The sequence below is a fragment of the Stenella coeruleoalba genome (assembly GCF_951394435.1).
Source record: "Stenella coeruleoalba genome assembly, chromosome: 6".
NCBI classification, from domain to species: Eukaryota; Metazoa; Chordata; class Mammalia; order Artiodactyla; family Delphinidae; genus Stenella; species Stenella coeruleoalba.
In genome coordinates this window covers 103,273,753-103,293,714 of record NC_137151.1, presented here as the reverse complement: position 1 = coordinate 103,293,714, position 19,962 = coordinate 103,273,753, and the positions used below count along the sequence as shown (strand labels likewise).

The following is a 19,962-nucleotide window of genomic DNA, read 5'->3' as shown; positions in this document are numbered from 1 at the left end:
ATGTATGCAGTTTAGGTTCTGGCTTCCTTTGATCTCTTACTAGAGTTGATTCCAACTGTTTTCTAGCTTCTAGAAATTTTGGTATTTTTGTTTTGTCAATAGTAGTCTTATATTTATGTATTTATCTTATATTTATGTATTTATCTTAGCATCTGTTTTTTTGGTCATATAATGGGAGCTGGGAGTGGAACAAAGGAGACCATTGTGCCCTTCTAACTATCTTGATACAGCATTATTCTTGATCACATTTATTTTCTTTCACTAGCATCAATATAACAGTCAAATCTGTGCATTGCCTTAGAAATGATCTATAAATGACACCAAAATTATGTGTTAAATTTCAAGGTACTACCAAGTATGCATTATTTAATGCTAACACTGCAAACATGAGGCTAAATTCCCCTCACTTACTTCTTTATTGGAGCTTTTAAGTTCATTTCTTTCTGAGGCTGGATATGGAGAGTCTGTTGCCTCCTAACATATTGATAATTCTTAGATGAAGCAATTTGTACATGTTAGTTTGAATACTTCATAAAGTTTCTTTCATAACAAAAGAAGAGATGCTATTTAATCTTGTCATAGTTTTTCTTCTTGCCATTTATTCTGCTGGGCTGAGATCTGTCAGGGCAGGATAAACAAATCAATTTTATTTTTTTTTTAAAATGTGGTTCTCATTTAAGTCACACTGTACATAACACATCTTCCTGTGGTAATGAGCTGTTAAGGATTGCACTAATAGCAGTTTAGTAGCTGCAGCCAAGGATTTCTCTACCAATAAATATAGTTTTCTTGGATATTAGGCAGAAATTCTTTCATAGCTTCTTAGCACAAGTGGCACTAATTAATGGCCATGAAAAAGAAATCTTGTTCTCAGGGAATTAACATAACAACCTATGAGACAAGTCAAATCTAAGGCAGAAAATATAGGATTCTAATATATTTGGGAAAGATATAGTAATCTCAGGACATATGAGCAATAAAAAGAAATAATTGAACGTGAAGAAATTAAAAAGTTTAGGGGTACATCCTATTTCTATGAAGTGAAGCAATGATACTTTCCTTCAGCAACTACTACCCATATCTAGAATTTAAAATAAAAGCCTAAAACAACTGTTGCTAACAGAAATAAGTTAACAACTCTTTAAATCTGGTAGATATAAATTTTTAAATTGATATTCAGAAACCTAAATTTTAAAAAGAATCAAATATTATAGGGCACACTTAAAATAAATGTTGTAAAATGTATTTAATGTAAAAAAAAAATAACCTAACAAGCCATCTTCAAAGTTTATATATTTGAAATAGTGTTTATTTTCTACCAGAACAAAATATAAAAATGAGAGATGCCAAAATATTCTCTCTGCCTTCAATGTGAATTGTTGCTCATTGTTGGATATATATATTTTTTTTTTTTCTTTACATTTAGGGCAGACATACATTTTTGTTTTTTGTCTAGGGTTAATACTGCATGTTTATCTCCTTGTAGTTTTACATAGTAAGTGCATGTTATAAAATATATATGTATATGTAATTCTATTTATTTATAAATTTTGGTAGATTTCTTTTTCTGATCTTGTTAACCATATTGTCATGATTGTATGAACTACTCTTAACTTAGAATTTAAGTCAATTTAAAATTCAACTTTAGAAGGATTCTCAATGTCCCTATTTTAAATGGTAACATTCACTCTCTCTTGCTCATGGGCTCTTAATTCAGAAGTAGTTTTGCTTCTGACCGTGTTATCTGCCATGGTGTGGTTACTAAAGAGGGAAAATATAATTTCTCCCTCTTCCTTCTCTCAAGCCCACACCTGGCCTTCATTGTTTTTACTACCAGACCCGCTTCCTTGACTATCAGTAGCAGAAATCTGCTGAAGTAGCAGCCAATTAATATTGCAAAAATATTCCTGAGCTTGGAGAATATTCATCTGGCACAGGAAAAATTGTGTGATTTTTAACTCCTCATTTCTCTAAGGTCAATATTTTGGAGTTGGATGTTTAAATTAACATTAGTATAATAACTCCTGATCAGTGTGCTATGCAGATCAGTCTTAGCATTCAAACATTGTCAAAGATAACATTGACAGATACCAAATAATGTCTATCTGATACTTTCCTTCTTTCTTCTGAAATGAAAGATAAATGATAGGTTAATTTTATTTATTTTAAAAAATGAGGTTTTGAAGTATTCTTTTTTAGAAAAGTAGTGTCAAGATTAGAAACTGTAACAATCTCTTTTAGAAAGGAATTATGAAATCCCTCAAATGTTCTATTAGTTGCTTATAATATAACTAGAGGTAACATATAACAAATTTATTTTTCATAGGGTCATAGTAAATACTGGTCTAATATTAAAAGAGATACATTTTTTTAAAAATGAGACAGAAATGAATCATTGATTGACCTGTTCCTGACCATCAAACTAAACATACTAAAGCAAGATTCTATGTGGCTAGAAAAATGGTACAGATGATTTTCAAAACAGAAATAGAGACACAGATGTAGAGAACAAACGTATGGACACCAAGGCGGGAAAGGGAGGGGGTGAGATGAATTGGGAGATTGGGATTGACATATATACACTATTGATGCTATGTATAAACTAGATAACTAATGAGAGCCTGCTGTATAGCTCAGGGAACTCAGTGTTCTGTGGTAACCTAAATGGGAAGGAAATCTAAAAAAGAGGGGATATATGTATATGTATAGCGATTCACTTTGCTGTACAGTAGAAACTAACACAACATTGTAAGCAACTATACACCAAAAAAAATTAGTTATAAAAAAAGCATGTATACATATGTATAATTGAATCATTTTGCTGTACAGCAGAAACTAACACAACATTGTAAATCAACTATACTTCAATGAAATAAATTTTTAAAAAAGAAAGATTCTATAGTAAGATACACATGTAAGATGGTTCTAGCTCTAAAATATTAGCACATTAAAAAAAGGAATTTCAAACACAAAAAGAAACTATAGGTAGTTGCAGAATAAATTTATTTGAAGCAAAATAATCCACTTATAGTCACAATTATTTTAGTGTGTAAATCAACATGATTACTTCACAAAGCAGCAGTAAATCAACATGATTACTTCACAAAGCAGCAAACATTGGGAGTTTCTGTGCATATGCTGTTTTATAGGGATTTAATCCCATTCTCTTGATTCTTCTTCTCTATTCAGTTGTTTAACTTCACGATAATGAATTAACGTTACTCTTAGTTTGAGGCATCTTTAGCTAATTGAAATTAAATATAGCTCAGGAGTCTTAACTATCCCGGGACATTCTAGACTGATTCAGGAGACCACTGCTGAGTTTTAAAAACATAGGGAAAAAGAGGATATTTTGTGTAACCATCTGACCAAAAGAGAATGCATTACTGTGTTTTACATACCATGACCAAAGAGCATGAATTCTAAAAAAAGCAAAAATGAGAACTGGTAGAAAATTGATTTATGTTAAAGATCTTAAAGTTAATTAATTACACTTACTTATTTTATCATGAGATCAATTGCTAATATATTCTGTCATTTAATTAAGGCAGTCGATAAAATCAGGTAAACGGGAGGCATAGAGTTATATGGGAAAACTAATTTTCCTATGTAGTAAAGTCTGCTGTAGGTCAGAAAAGAATAAACTATCAGTTATTAAATACACAAAAAATCTAATTGTTTCTTTTGAAAGATTTATGCTAGTTTAATTAAAATAAAAATACACTAAGAAATAAAAATAATTAAAAAGGGATATGACTAAACATTTCCCCTGTAAAATATTTTTGTTAAATGCTTAAATATTAACTTGAAGAATTTTTTTTGTTATTTTTGTCCCTCATCAAGAGAAGAAAAATAGGCATAAATGCAATCACAGTAGTGACTTATACTGCTTTCTTTGTTAATAACTAGAAAGATTACACACTACATCACAATATTATAGGTAATATAATTATATCTTGTTTAATCCTCACAACAACCTGCAGGGTATGGTCGTGCAATTATTTTCAAAAAAATTTTGCAGTTTAACTTCTAATTGTTTATAAATGGAGAGGTATTAAAGAAACCATTAACATCTGTTACAGAGAACTCACTTCAAAGGACTAGTGTCATTTCATATCCTAAGCAAGAAAACAGTCTTCTGTTACATTAAAAATGTAATTATTTATTTAACAAAGGCTATACTGATTTCAGATCATAAGTGATCTCTGATGGAAACCATATTTTCAATTTTTAGGTATATTTGGACTTCACACATTTCATTCTACTTAAGTCAGGCATTTGTGTGTGTGTATGTGTGTGTGTGTGTGTGTGCACATGTGTATAATAATCTCAAGATTAGTATGATGTATGAGAGCAATCAATAATGTTTAGATTTTTAAGGTGGAAGTGGAAGGATGAATATATTTAATATTATCAATTTTATGTTATATTGAGCATCAAACAAAATAATGCAGGTAGAGCAGCAACATGGTTTTTCCTGACACTCCACAAATATATTCACTTACATTTGGTCTTCAACAGGAGAAAGTGAGAGATTGAGAGAGAGAAAGAGGAGTGGGAGGAGAGAAGGAACGGATAACTAATCTATGACAAATCATTTATGTGTGTACATGAAGAGAGTGAGATTGAGAAAACTACTGATGAATTAAGATTAAATCAACATATAATGTAATTTTGACTAAAGTTATCACTCTACCAATGGCATAGAATCTTTTAAGAAGTGTTTGATATTAATGTTCATAAATATTTCTGATAGAATTTATCATTTAATACAGATATATAGATGCCACTTAATTTGTGTCTACAACATCAACATATTTTACTATAGTATTTGTCATTAAAATTATATTTTATGTTAATTAAACTGTTGAATTATAATGTTACTATGAATTATACTGTCAGTTATTAAGATTATTTTGCTTATTTTAGAGATTATGTTTATATAAACATATATTAGATATTTGTACTAAATATAATTATTTCTCCAGCATGAAGTCTTCTAAAAGTGTCTTAACATACACAGGAATATGTTCATATGCATGTGAGTACACACTCAACACCACCACCACCATCACACATGTGGATGTTATGGACCCCCAAGAAATTATAAAATGCTTACTTGACTTATTGTATGAATGGTTCCTGACATATCTCACTTTTAATTGATCTTCTTTCTGTAATACATTGACCTGAATATTTGAAAAGGGAAAGTTTGGGACAATCCAATGGGATATGTTAGTCTAGGTTCTTCACATTGGGTCCAATATATGCATATTGTTTTATTCCATCAAGAAATATGCCAGATTTTCATGTCAAGACATAAATGTAAGCATGCCTTTATATAGCCAGCTAATCAAAAAATAATTTCCAGACAGAAATAATTCTGCCAAACCTTAGAGAACAAATTCTCACTAGAACTTACATATTTGCAAATTGGTTGAAGACTGCTCACCGATGTTCAACTAGCTCACTTTGATTTTAAAATTTAGCAGTTTGCCATATATTTACCAAGGTATGTGTATCTCCTTTTGTAAACTTTTGAAGACATTGTTAATTTCAATACATTTGATTGTTTGGATTTTTTTTTTTTTTGAGAAGTCAGAGTATTAGATTTTGGATAGGTTCCTTGCTTCTTTATGATCCATCACATCTTTGATAGATTGAAGGACAAAGGCACTCATCTAAATTTGCAGTTAATGAAGCAAATAGGGGATTCACATGCAATAATCTAGACATATTGGCCCATACTCCTTCCCCTTGTCTCTTCAGTTGGTCAGACTGCAAGTTGCAGACCTTCCATTTCTGTTACTGCCATCTTCTCTTGCTTCATGGCAAAAGGCAGTCCAGGGAGGTATCCAAACTTTTTGCTCTCATAAGTGTTTGGTTCTTAACTGAGAGTGATTGTCTATGTCACAAATACAGTGAAAACATCCATTTGATCTTTTCTAATATCTCGAATTCATCTTTGTTTTATCAAGGTGTTTATGTTTTATATAGTAATTGACTAAAATTGAACATGTATGATCATATAGGTGGCTTCAGAGAGACCATTCTCTTATTCATTGGCACATAAATAGAAATTATTAATGAGTGAACCAACCATGTGAAGCTCCTTTTGCTATACAAACAACTTGTACTGCAAAATGAGGAGATGAACCAAAGGCCTAAATATTCAGGAATCGTGCATAAAAGATTGTTGTCTAGGAAGTATTTTTTTCAAAACCCACAGTCTTAAACAAATATTTTTAATGTTTCCTTTTTACTGAGCAAGTATGCTCATAGCTTGGGGAAAACCTTAATTAGACTTTAGAGTGGGTGCCTTCAATTTCTAATGGGATTCCACTGGTTAAATATGTTATGGTAATCTCTCTCCTATAGGCATAACCAGAAAAAATAGGTAACTTGTTATAAATAATCTACCATCTTTCACTCTTAAATCAGGGAAGGAGAATCTATTTTTTTCATTAAATTTTGAATACTACCCAATACAGGAATGTATTCTGTTATCAGTAGTTACTAGAGGCTGATGAATAACAAAACAAGTATAATATCTAAACTTAATTGGAGGTTTTTGCCACATGAAAAAAATAAGAATAAACCAAATTTTAACTTTTTACAAAGATAATGGAATCTTACATAGAAATGACAAAAATGATAAAATTCTACCAAAAGGACCTATGTGGTAAGATTATTTAAAATTATTTTCAGAATATTAGGCAGAAATCATGATACTAACTAATGTCTACCTTGACAGTCCCCCAAGTTAAAAATGAATGTTTCTGTAAAGATAACATATCTATTAGGACAAGAAGGCAAATATCATATTGAATCTGGTGTACACTGTGTAATATAATAGACTCAAGTAAGAACTCCTTAAGATGCTATTCTCCTAGGCACCTGTTGACTTAAGTGGACCACTCTAGATATCAAATGTCTTTTTCTCTTCCTTCATTACTAATTTATTCTACAATATTTACTGAATCCCTGCTGTATATATGTGTCATCATGGATAGGATATAGGAGTACACAGTACAAAGACATTTCTCTTAGCCTGGTTTTGGCAGCTGGGAAGACTTGCTGGGTGAAGTCACATTGCAACTGAGACCTGAAGGAATTACACTTTACATAGAGGGGCTTAAGATTGTTTGGAAAAATCAGGGGGATTAGGTGTGGTATCTGAGACACAGGCAGTAATGTGCAGGGCCTAGGGAAAGTCCAACGTGTTTAGTAACTATCAGGAATTCAGTATTTCTGCATAATTGTAAGGTATTTTTTTTTCAGTTTATTAACTTTGTTTATTTCAAATTTTGTAATTGACAGAATAATAATGTCCAATCATAATTATTGAAATCAAAGTAGTTTAATGATTCATATTTGTCATAAGGGTACTGTTCTTTGCAATTATCTATAGTCTATTAGCAAAACAGAAGCAAATCCAACCAATGTCATCTATCTTTCAGAGGACTGAAATTGGGAATAGTAGTTAGAATTTTCTGTTCACTTTCTGCACCCATTTTCCTATTAGCAAACACAATTTATCTATTCCCACAATACTTCACTCTATGCCATGTAGATCAATCCATCAGCCACTCCCATTAATCTCTCATCAACCTTGGAAAGATCATTAGCACTAGGTAAGAGATGGTTTTTAATATAGTCTTATTTGGAGCATATCTATGATAAGATATTTTTCTCTCGGAATTACCTGGTTAGACGGTTACCCAAATCCTCTCATTTGCAGCTTGCTTCCAAATAAATATAATGCAAAAAATGAACAAAAACTTTGCGTCCCTCCCAGATTTCAGACTTGAAATATTTCTGAGTGTATCAATAACTCTTTTCTCAAGAGGCATACAGTTTTTAGAAATGAGGATAAAAAGGCAAAAGCCTTAAAAGCAATGTTGAGGAGCCTGAATTTTAATTGTATAGACAATAGGAAGCCACTGAGAGATTTTAGGGAAATTTGCACTTAAATGTTATTGTAATTATCACAGTTCATTCAGATTTAGATATATATTTTAAAATATCTGAGACAGTTAACTCAGGATTTCCTATAGAGAGCAGACAATTTGAATGAGAAATCAAACAATGGAGAAAATTGTATTTTACTTAAACATTATTAAACAAAGCTAATTACAAAGCATTTTTATTCTAGTCTGACAATAAATGCCTAGAAAATAACAAGAAGTTAATGAATTGCTTTAATAGGGAGTCTAAGGGAGATGACTCTCTGAATCCTCTTCTCAGAATTTCTGTTCTGTGTTCCATGTTGCACACTGTTCTCTGTTGGAATGATGGCTCTGGTCCATGAGAGTCTTTAATACCCACATCAGAAAACTGTCAGAATGTCAAGGCCTTGATAGCTTGAAGTTCAGTCATATTAAACTCTACTGTTTTGGGTATCTGTGTTCCTGTTTTTGTTCACAGCTTCATGAAATATTAGGAATTGAGTGTATTCTTTGCAAAATGACTCCCATTTGTTTCCTAGGAATGCCTTCTCTGTTAATTATGCTGTATTTTTGCTGTTGCTCACTCTGGTTGAATTCTATTCCTCTCTTCAGTGTGATGTCTAAGACTTTCTTTGGACTGTGCTTTGAGTTAAACAGTTTTATAGATGCAATTCATGTCTAAAAGATGATCGCTTCTAAACTGACAAGTTATACATACTTGTTCAGAATCCTTGTTTGGGGAAAAATAACTATTATTTGGTGAAAGAATGTAAGCAAAAATGAATTCCAAAGATACTAAGGAGTTAAATATACAAATCAAATCCTATACATACTACTAGAAGAAAATATAAATAAATATTTAAGGGTTTTCAGATAGGGCTTTCTAAATATGAAAATAGTGTATGGTATAAGAACATTTATATGCGTGACTATATAAAATTTTATAGTGATGTGCCTGAGACATAAGTACTATGATAACATAATGTATTGGAAAAAACCTCTAACAATGATAAAAAACAAATTTTCATATTCTTAATTACACAGCACACTGAATCTAATTTTTTTTTCAAAGAAACACTGGTATGCAAATAGATCTATTTCTCAATGGGACCTGCCTTTTTTTTTTTTTTACAGAAACGATCTTAAACACCTTAATTAATCAAATCTGACTGTCCCTGTATAATATATGGCTAATTGTGGATAATGGAAATTATTTACTATTTTAATAATCATGTTTTATATTTCATTTAATTTATTAGGAAAAGAAATCTTATCTAAGAAGCAATACATAATGGTAATCTTAGGAAGCCTTGTGTAGTCATGGGTGATGACTTTGTTCTCCTCCCTCTCTTCCTTCTGTCCTTTCTTCTTTATAAATCAGATTATTGGATGTTTTGGGCTTCATCCAAAACTTGCTTTCTGGAGTGAGTACTCATCTGCACTCACAATTATTTCAGGGTTAATTGTGTTTATTCACTGACACACAGCTGAGCAGAGAAAATTATTATTTGGTCTATTACTGATCCTATCTTCCTTTCGAGCACCTGCCTATTGGGTTTCGGGTAAAGATTGTTGATTATTAGCTTAGGTTAAAGGTTTTGATTGCCTTCTTGTTTGGTTTGGTTTGGTCTGTTAATTAAACTGGAAGAAAGCAAAACATCCACATTAGATAATGCTTACTTTGGGCCCCATAATGTCTTCATCTCTCTCCTCTACCACAGCTTGTGGTGTCTGCTACATTGCGTGAAGGAAATTTGAATGACTTCACGGAGGCAGAGTGAAGGGTGTATGCAGTGTCCACAATATCCTCCACTCCTCCCGCCTTATAAAGTGAGGAATGGTGGGTCTAAGTCCATGGGAATGTTTGGTCAGATCCTGGTCTTGAGCTGTCTGAGGATGTTTTTCATTGATTTGTGCCTCTGATGATTTCATGGGTTTCTCTTTCTTTCCATGCATCAGATGGATAGATACATACATACACACACACACACATACATACATACATGCTATTTTTTTTTTCTGGTTAGGCATCCCAGGCCCCGTCCTTCTTTCTTGGCCTTTCACCTGTCACTGACTGTATACACTACTGGGATTTTGCAACATTCTACCTAGTCCCCTGGCTCAGGTGTGCCACTGAAAACCTCTGAAGGTATGTATGCATGTGGAGGGGAGAAAGAGGTGGTCACACTGTGGCTTGCTGAGTCTCTCTTCAATTTGTGATCAGTGTAGGAAAACACTGTAATGCAAACTAGACCCCCTCTCCATTCAGCTAGTCTGGCTGTACCCCTTCTGTCTTCCGAACCTGCTAAGATTCTGCACATTGTCATGCCTCGTCACTCCCCCCACACAAACAGAGTCTCCTTTTAGAGCCTCAATGCAGCCTGTCAAGCTAATTCTCTGTCAAGTCAAGCCTGTCAACTTAATTTTCACTTTGCCGCCCATTCTACTCCTCCCCAGCACAGACACTCGCTCAGCTCATCACCTAGAGAAGACATCTAGGCACCACCAGGAATACGTGTTCATGCTTCTCTTCAGTGCCTCTGATTTTCCCCTTTTATCCAACTTCCTTTCCATTCATTTTGCTCTGTTCTCTTTCCTATTCAGGCTATGGGATAAACCTTAATGGCCAATTAAATGATCTTCTCTGTATCATGTGGTTCAAGAGTAATTAAAGGTTGATAGAACAGCCTTTCTTTCTCAAGTTTGTTTCTAAGTCTGTTATCTTGCAAAAAAATATCAGTACATATCTCTGAGACAATACGTCTGTTCATTTCAGAAGCAACAAAACATTTAAGGAGGGTATTTAAACACAGTGTTGTAATATTTAGGGTTATACTATTCCTATTACTTTGCAATCCAAATGCACACCTTTAATATTGCTGAACGACCAGATTTATTTTGTTGTTGTTCTGTTTTATTTGTATTTTAGGCCCCTCATCACATTTCTGTTTTAAAATGGTAAAGCCTTGGTTGTTGGTCAAATACAGTAAAAAAGAGGTTTTTTTAAAATAATTTTAATTGTTTAAGTTTTATCCACAGCATTCATTGCCATCTGCAGTTGTGTATTTTAATTGTTTATGGTGTATAATATGAGTTTATTAGTATTCTATCTACAGTTCTGAAACATTTTCTGGAACAGTCACAACAAAAACGTTCAATAGATATTGGTTGAGGAAATGGGGATATGAAATCAACAGCAAAATTCCTACTATGTCAGCTATAGCCATCACTAGAATTGAATTTTAATGACCTATTTAAAAATACTATTGAGTATTAACAATGCATTTGTTATATACTGAATTTTTAAAAACAATTAAAATTTCTATATGCTAGAATTTGCATGGCAAATGAATTGTGCCCATTGAAGGTTAACTATATAATCAAAATAATATTTCTATTTAAAGTATTTTTAGTATAATGTTAAGAACAATTTTTAGTTACCTAGGTTTACTAACTTCTAACCTGGCATTCCTATGGAGTCACTACCTTATTCTCATTAGTTACTTATGTTTCTATCTTCCAAATTTTGCAACATCTGACATTCTCAAGAGAGGCTGGTCCAAGTTACCACTGCATGTCCCAGGATGAACTTTTCACTTGAGCACCCAAGAAACAGAAAGAGTGACAGTGTTCTAAATATATTTGTAAGTGTCCTGCCCACTTCAAATAACATGGGTGTAACAAGCTGAGTATGTTAAATTTAACAAATTGCTAGAAGTTGAATTGTTCTAAATTGGGAACTGCCTAAATAGTGGGGCTTTTTAAATGTATTATTATTATTGTTGTTGTTATTGTCTTCACAATCTGGTACAATGCTACACACATAGTAAGCACTCAGAAAAATCTTGTGGTATCTTGTAGAAAATGCAGTTATTTTAATATAGTCTGAAGGTTAAGGTAACCTTCTAGGAACATTTATAGTGCTTTGTTAAAAAGAGGTAGGATGACTGCAGTATGCACAAATACATTGAAGTTGCAGGAACTCCTACAGCCCTAACTATGCTAATCCCACAGACATTTTTATGGCTTTTTATTATAATAATGCAATATAAATTTCTAAAGTGTTATACAATTCACTGCCCACACAAAAGTCCACTTTCACATTTCCTGAGTAGACATCTATTCAAATGCCTAAAAATTGTTTACTGCCTGGCAGATTCATGATTGGAAATGGTCTGATAAATCCTTTCTCTTATTTTGTAAATAATTTTTTAGAGGGTTTAATGAGTATTAATACAATATGGTATCTATTTTTCTCTAAATTAATTATACTTATTTTCAGGGATTATCTTTACTTTGGGTATTACTTTTACTGATGTTACTAATTTGTATTTTAAATATGGTAGTAAATACAAGCTAAGAGATGAATGATTCTATTTTGCCCTAATTTCATACACCAAATTCCTACAAATAAAATGAATAGGAACTCTGTTTCTGAAGAAGACATTCAAATAAAACATGGGTGGAGTTAGAAAAGTGAATGCAGTGCTCTTTTAATATGATATTATTAACTGTATTTACTGAAGGCTCATTTTCATGCATAAAGTAGGGAATGTCATCAAACTGCTCCTCTACCAGGATAATCAATATGCTTCATGGCATAACAAATCACCTACTGGGTAATCCCAACTTTTGGCCCCTACTAACAGCTCAAAGGTGGATGTTTACTATAAGATGGTAGTCTTGGTAGAGGAATTTCAATGCATGGCATAATTGAATGAGGGGATAAGAAAAGTTTTTGTTTTTCTTACTATTTTAAATTGAATAAAAAGAAAATTGTACATGTATAAGAATATATTTTAGGAATATTATGAATGAACAAATAGAATTGGCACATTGGATGAATCTAATGAAACATGACAGTATTTGGTAAAATTGAGGATTTTGTTGGTTCTTACAAGAAAAAATGTAATAAAGGCTTAGAGAGACTTTAACCATGTAAACTTCTTCCTGTAGACCCATTCTAATTAAAATAGGTCATCTGGTAAATATTTGTCTTGCCTAGCTGTGGTTTTCATCATTCAAAAAGCAGAAAAGGGACCTTTAGAGATTTTTCTTATGGATATAGTTCTATTCATAAAAGAAGATATGAATGAAGATACAGTGTAAAAAGGAGCACTGGAAAATATGGCCATCTTACAATTTGTATTAATGAAAGAACACTGGCTGAATTCATGCATGGATTTTTATTTTAGAAAAGTAGATTTCAAACAGGGCAGATGAGCTTTATACATGATCATAGTGACATGGTTTTGTATGATGCACTTTGAGGTAGCTAGGATTTTTATCCCTATTTTATAGATGAGGAGAGTGAGGCTTGGAGAGAAACCAGCTTGCTCAAGATTAGAAAACTAGTGAGTGGTGTGAACCAGAATTTAAATAGTGATAGTTTGAACTCACACTTAAACCCTATACCTTTATTTATTTACTTTTATTGAAGTATAGTTGACATACAATATTATATTCATTTCAGGCGTACAACGTAGTGATTCAACATTTATACACATTAAGAATTGATCACCAAAATAAATGTAATAACCAATTGTCAACATACAAATTTATTACAATATTATTGACTATATCTCCTGTGTTGTACTTTACATTCCATGACATGTATTTTATAACTGAAAGCTTGTACCCCTTAATCTTCTTCATCCCTTTTGCTCACGCTTCCTCCCTCTCTGTCCACCATCAGTCTCTTTTCTGTATCTATGGTTCTGTTTCAGTTTTGTTTTGTTTGTTCATTTGTTTTGTTTTTTAGATTTCACATCTAAAATCATATAGTTTCATCTTTCTCTAACTTACTTCACTTAGCATAATACCAAGTCCATCCATGTTGTAGTAAATGACAAGATGTTTTTTTCTTTCATATTGCTGAGTAATATTCCATTGTATATATATGCATATACATATATAATGTGTATATAAGTATACATATCATACATGTATAATGTATATATATATATATGTATCATATATGATGTGGTATATAAACTACATCTTCTTTATTCATTCATCAATGAATAGGTTGCTTCTATGTCTTGGTTATTGTAAATAATACTGCAGTGAACATAAGGGTGCATATATCCTTTTGAATTAGTGTCTTTTTTTTCTTCAGATAAATACCCAGAAGCGGAATTGCCTGATTATATGGTAGTTCTATAATTTTTTGAGGAATCTTTATACTGTTTTCCATAGTGCCTACCCCACTTTATATTCCCACCAACAGTGGATGAGGGTTCCCTTTTCTCTACATCCTCACCAACACTTGTTATTTGTTGTCTTTTTGATAATAGCCATTCTGACAGGTGTGAAGTGATAGCTCATTGTGGTTTTGATTTGCATTTCCATGATGATTAGTGATGTTGAGAATCTTTTCATGTGCCTGTTGGCCGTCTGTATATCTTCCTTGGAAAAATGTCTGTTCAGGTCCTCTACCCATTTTTTAGCTGAGTTGTTTGTGGTTTGTTTGTTGATATTGAGCTGTGTGAGTTTTTATATAGTTTAAATATTAACCCCTGATCAGAATATTGTTTGAAAATATATTTTCCCATTCCGTAGGTTGCTTTTTCATTTTGTTGATGGTTTCCTTTGCTGTGCAAAAGCTTTTTAGTTTGATATAGTTCCATTTGTTTATTTGTGCTTTTGTTACCCTTGCCTTAGGAGACAGATCCAAAAAATTATTGCTAAGACCAATATCAAAGAGTGTACTACCTATGTTTTCTTCTAGGAGTTTTATGATTTCAGGTCTTACCTTTAAGTCTTTAATCCATTTTGAGTTTATTTTTTGTATATGGTATAAGAAAGTGGTCCAGTTTCTTTTCTTTTCTTTTTTTTTTTTTTTTGCATGTAGCTGTCCAGTTTTCCCAACATTATTTATTGAAGAGACTGTCTTTTTTTCTATTGTAAATTCTTGGCCCCTTTGTCATAAATTAATTGACCATATAATTGTGGATTTATTTCTGGGCTCTCGATTCTGTTCTATTGATCTATGTGTCTGTTAAAACCTGTGCCTTTAATAACAACGGCTCTGAATACTAGTTTATTGTAAGCTCATAGGTAACTAGTATTAATTAATAGTGAAAATGTTTGTACTCTAAAAAATCTTTTTCTTCTGCCTGATGAATTCTTTTTCTTTAATCATGTCTGATGATAAAAAGTCCTGATTAATATTTGCAAAGAAAATTAAAATAGTTACATTGTTATTTTTCATATCAAACAGATTTTGAAGGTTATGAATGCCAGAAATGTGTAATTTCACTAATAATACTCCATTGAAAAAAATGAAAGTATGGCCCTCAAAATTCTGAACTTATGTGGATTCTAACCTGGTTAAGTTATTTTAAGTAAAATCTCCTTTTTTTTTGCGGTATGCGGGCCTCTCACTGTTGTGACCTCTCCCGTTGCGGAGCACAGGCTCCGGACGTGCAGGGTTAGCGGCCATGGCTCACGGGCCCAGCTGCTCCGCGGCATGTGGGATTCTCCCAGACCGGGACACGAACCCGTGTCACCTCCATCGGCAGGCGGACTCTCAACCACTGCGCCACCAGGGAAGCCCAGTAAAATCTCCTTTTTAAATGCCCAATATATTAAACACTTCACTTGTTTTTACTCTTTTCTCAAACCTTAAAGTTTAGTTTTGGTTGAATGCGTTATAAATCATTTAGGATTTTAATATGTTTAAGTGATTGGCAGTATACTTTGTAACTGACAATTGTGAGGTATTAGAAATGAGAAATGAGTGTATGTTTTTTACCTCTCCCGATCTCATCCTCTGTACCCTAGTGATATAAAAATATGTAAGAAAAATTAGGTAATAAAAATGTGTAAAAACACGAGAAAGACGGCCTTCATCTAAATTGACCTTTTGGTGATATGAAAAACGAGGAGCAATTCAGTTCATCTGAATCTAGTTGTTATTACTACAGTTGACCCTTGAACAATGTGGAGTTAGGACACCGATCCTCCAGGAAGTTGCAAATCCTAGTATAATTTAGCCCTTTGTACTCGTGTTCCTCTGTATCCACAGTTCTGCATCCTCAGATTCAACCAACTGAGGAACATGTAGTACTACAGTATTTACTATTGAAAAAAAAAATCCACATATAAATGGACCCATACAGTATAAACTTCCGTTGTTTAAGGGACAATTGTATATGTTTTTTCAAAGATCTCACTTTACCTACTAAAGCATTTAGCCATGTAATCCCTTGATAATTAGGACAAAATAGTCATGAGTGATAGATTTATTCATATGTATGGCTGGAACTAGTATCTTGCATTCATATTTATATATATTTTTTTTATATTTCAGAAAATATTGACATTGTCTTTTCTTAGTTAAAATACCTGTTTAAATGTAAAGTATCCTTTGCTTTTTATTTCACCATCATCTGTGTGATTATTATGTAAGGTTTACTTGATCCAGAATCAGTTATTTTAAATGTTTAGCTGTAGTTAGTGAATATTTTCAGAGATAAAACAGCCAACAGTAATATAACCTTAATGTGTGCCAGGCAGTATTCTAGGTGCTCTCAAATGTTATATCATTTAATCCTAACAACAACCCTATGCTTTAAATATTCTTGTTATTCCTACTTTGCTAATAGAAAATTGAGCTGGAGAGTGTCAAACTCAGGAAATCTGGTCCTAGAGTCGATGTTCTCGACCAACAGGCTATACCACCTCTCAAGCATGAAATTAAAATTATTTAACTTGAATGTGAAAGCAGTTTTGTTGTAATGCTTCCTGTAACATTGTACTTTTTTTTTTTTTTTTTTGCGGTACGCAGGCCTCTCACTGTTGTGGCCTCTCCCGTTGCGGAGCACAGGCTCCGGACGCGCAGGCTCAGCGGCCATGGCTCACGGGCCTGGCCGCTCCACGGCATGTGGTATCTTCCCGGACCGGGGCACGAGCCCGTGTCCCCTGCAGCGGCAGGTGGACTCTCAACCACTGCGCCACCAGGGAAGCCCTAACATTGTACTTTTAGTTCAACATAATCTCGGTTGCAGTGAGTGTAATAAATCATAAATTTAGTAAAAACTGCTTGGTAGATAATGACGTCTAATTTTGATTCTAACAATAATTAGCTATATGATCTTGAATAAATAACTTATCCTCTCCAGATCCAATGTATTCATGCACACAATAAAGGCTTTTGTCAGTGTCTTTGTTTCCTAGGGCTGCTGTAACAAAGTATCACAAACTGAGTGGCTTTAAGCAACAGAAATGTAGTCTCTCACAGATCTGGAAGCTAGAAGTCCAAAATCAAGGAATCAGTAGGGTTGGTTCCTTCCGGGTGCTCTGAGGAAGAAACTGTCCCATGCCTCTCTCCCAGCTTCTGGTGGTTGCTGGCATCCTTGGTGTTTCTTGGCTGGTAGACCATTCACTCCAATCTCTGCCTTTATCTTCATATGGAGTTCTCCCAGTGTGTCTGTCTCTGTGTCTCTTTTTTCCTTTTTTATAAGGACTCAAGTCATTGGATTAGGAACTCTTCTGACCTAATTACATCTGCAAAGACCCTATTTCTAAATAAGTTCACATTTTGAGGTTCTGGTGGGACATGAATTTTGGGAGGAACCTATTCAACAAGATGATTTCAAAGATCCCTCAGTTACAACATTTTAAGGTACGATGATTTTAGAACTTGGTTGTTAAGACTGGACTTAAGATTTAGGATTACTTCATTATTTTTAGGAGATTTTAGTTTAGATTTGGATGTCTTGGAAAAGAAGTGATAAGTTCTTAGGCAATATTTACTTCTATTTGAGATTTTTTAAACTTCAAGTATGATATTTTGTAAAATATACTGATGTAATAAATTATTATTATTTAAATTAATTATATTTTCCCCTTTCCTCCTTCTAATACACAAGAGGCACTAGTTTCATGGGACTATAGCTGTTATTTTACTGATAGCATTTAGAAAATTTAGTACTTAATAATTTATTCCATTCACATCCACTGTGAACTTTTTGTCCCCTGTGAACCCTGTTACTGCTGGCTGATTTGTTCAGTGAGGCAGTCTGTGAAGTTGTTCTTCTGGAGCTGCTCTAGAAAGTAATTTTAGACATATTCCCATGTTTATGCTTGAGTTCACTGTACTCACCAGACAGTATTACAAATACTGAAAATCTAGTGATTTAACAGTGAAATAAGAGTAAAGAAATAAATCATTTTGCTATGAATTTCTTTTCTTTCCTTTCTTCCTTTTCTCCCTCCTTCCCTTCCTCATTCTTTCTTTCCTTTTTTCCTCTCCCTCTACCCTCCCTCTGTCTCTTTCCTCCTTCCTTTCACATTCAGACAATTATCACTATCATTGTCAGTACACAAATCTAGGATTTGTAAAAAAATACATATTTTGGATTAACATTATAAATTTTTTTCTCACAATTGCTGAGAGTCTTTTTTGCCGAAATTAAAATATTATCAGTAAGCATATTAGTATGCTTGGATTACGATACAATTTTTTCTGTTTTCTGAAATATAACTATGTTACATTTTTAATGAGAACAATAATACCTTAAGGATTACATGATAAATTTTGAATATGGCTTGAGGTTGTTTTGTCCAATAATACAGAAATAGCTGTACATTATTCTTTATTTTTTTTGACTAACATTCATTGAGTGCCTTCTTTTTCCTATTGAAGTGCTCAGCATTGAGGACATAGTGTTGAATTCAAATAATACTTTCTGCCTTCAATAATCATATTCTGGTTAAAGACACTGGCACCTAAACACATGACAGCCTCAGGCATAAAGGTCATACTACTTCTGTTACTCACCAAGAGGGAATCTTAAATTTTTTACTGAACATTTGAAAATGGCTCACTATAACATCATGAATTATGACTTTTGGACAGCACATATGCTATTTTAAGGGTACTTTCTTTCATTTGTAATGATTTTTTATTATAACAATTTGAATTATAGATCAGTAACATATCACTGTTCCTCATAATAGGAGATAGGATATTAAACATTTTATATATTATCATTAACATAAAGAATGCTATTGATAACTTCTACAGTATTCATTTTTCTAACAGATCTTGTTCTTGATTCCTTGAAATACTTTTAAATAAATGAAGCAATTAGTTGACTATGCATGACTATATTCTCTAGTGCTTGGACTTACAAGTTTAAGTAACCTACAATTCTAATACTTGAATCAAATGTCAATATTTTATTTTCTTAGTCATTATTTCTAAACATAACATGTGCACTCAGTAACTTTATAGATTGGTATATAGTACAAAATAATCTAATTTTGTTTATCTTCAGTATATGCCTTTATTCTCAGTGCTGTGTGCTGGGTATATCATGGGGCTATTTTTTAAATGCATGACAAAATAAGCCAACAATAAAGAAATCTCCATTGGACACTGATTGAATAAACTCTATAGCTATGCAAAGATTCTACTAAAAATGCAGTTTTACTTTTCACCCAAGCCTGCCTTCCTCTCAGTAACTAGAACTACCATCTACTCAATTTATTGTTTCAGAAATATCAGGGTCATACCTTCCTTCACTCTTCCCTCTCCTTTATCTACCATCATCACCATAGTCTTCCTCCTAAACGTCTCTCAGACCACCCCATTTCTCTCTATTCCCACTGCTTCTGCCTTCATCTTGTACCTCTGCCATCTCATTTAGATTCCCAACAGAATTTTCTATCTTCAAAAGAGAATCTGATCTTTAAACATAGATAATAAAGAATGCTGAAATGGGGCTTCTCTGGTGGCGCAGTGGTTGAGAGTCCGCCTGCCGATGCAAAGGACACGGGTTCGTGACCCGGTCTGAAAGGATCCCACATGCCGCGGAGTAGATAGGCCTGTGAGCCATGGCCGCTGGACCTGCGCGTCCAGAGCCTGTGCTCCGCAGCAGGAGTAGGCCACAACAGTGAGAGGCCCGCATACCAAAAAAAAAAAAAAAAGGAATGCTGAAGTGATTCTTTTAATAGATACAAAAACTGTATCCTCTAATAAAACCATAATGTTTGGAATCATCTT

At 33.2% G+C, this 19,962-nt stretch overlaps 1 protein-coding gene across 3 annotated transcripts in view; it reads left to right on the top strand.

Moving 5' to 3' along the window:
* ERBB4 (erb-b2 receptor tyrosine kinase 4) overlaps positions 1–19,962 on the top strand; it is a 1,115,448-nt gene that overhangs the window by 543,514 nt on the left and 551,972 nt on the right. The window lies entirely within an intron of this gene.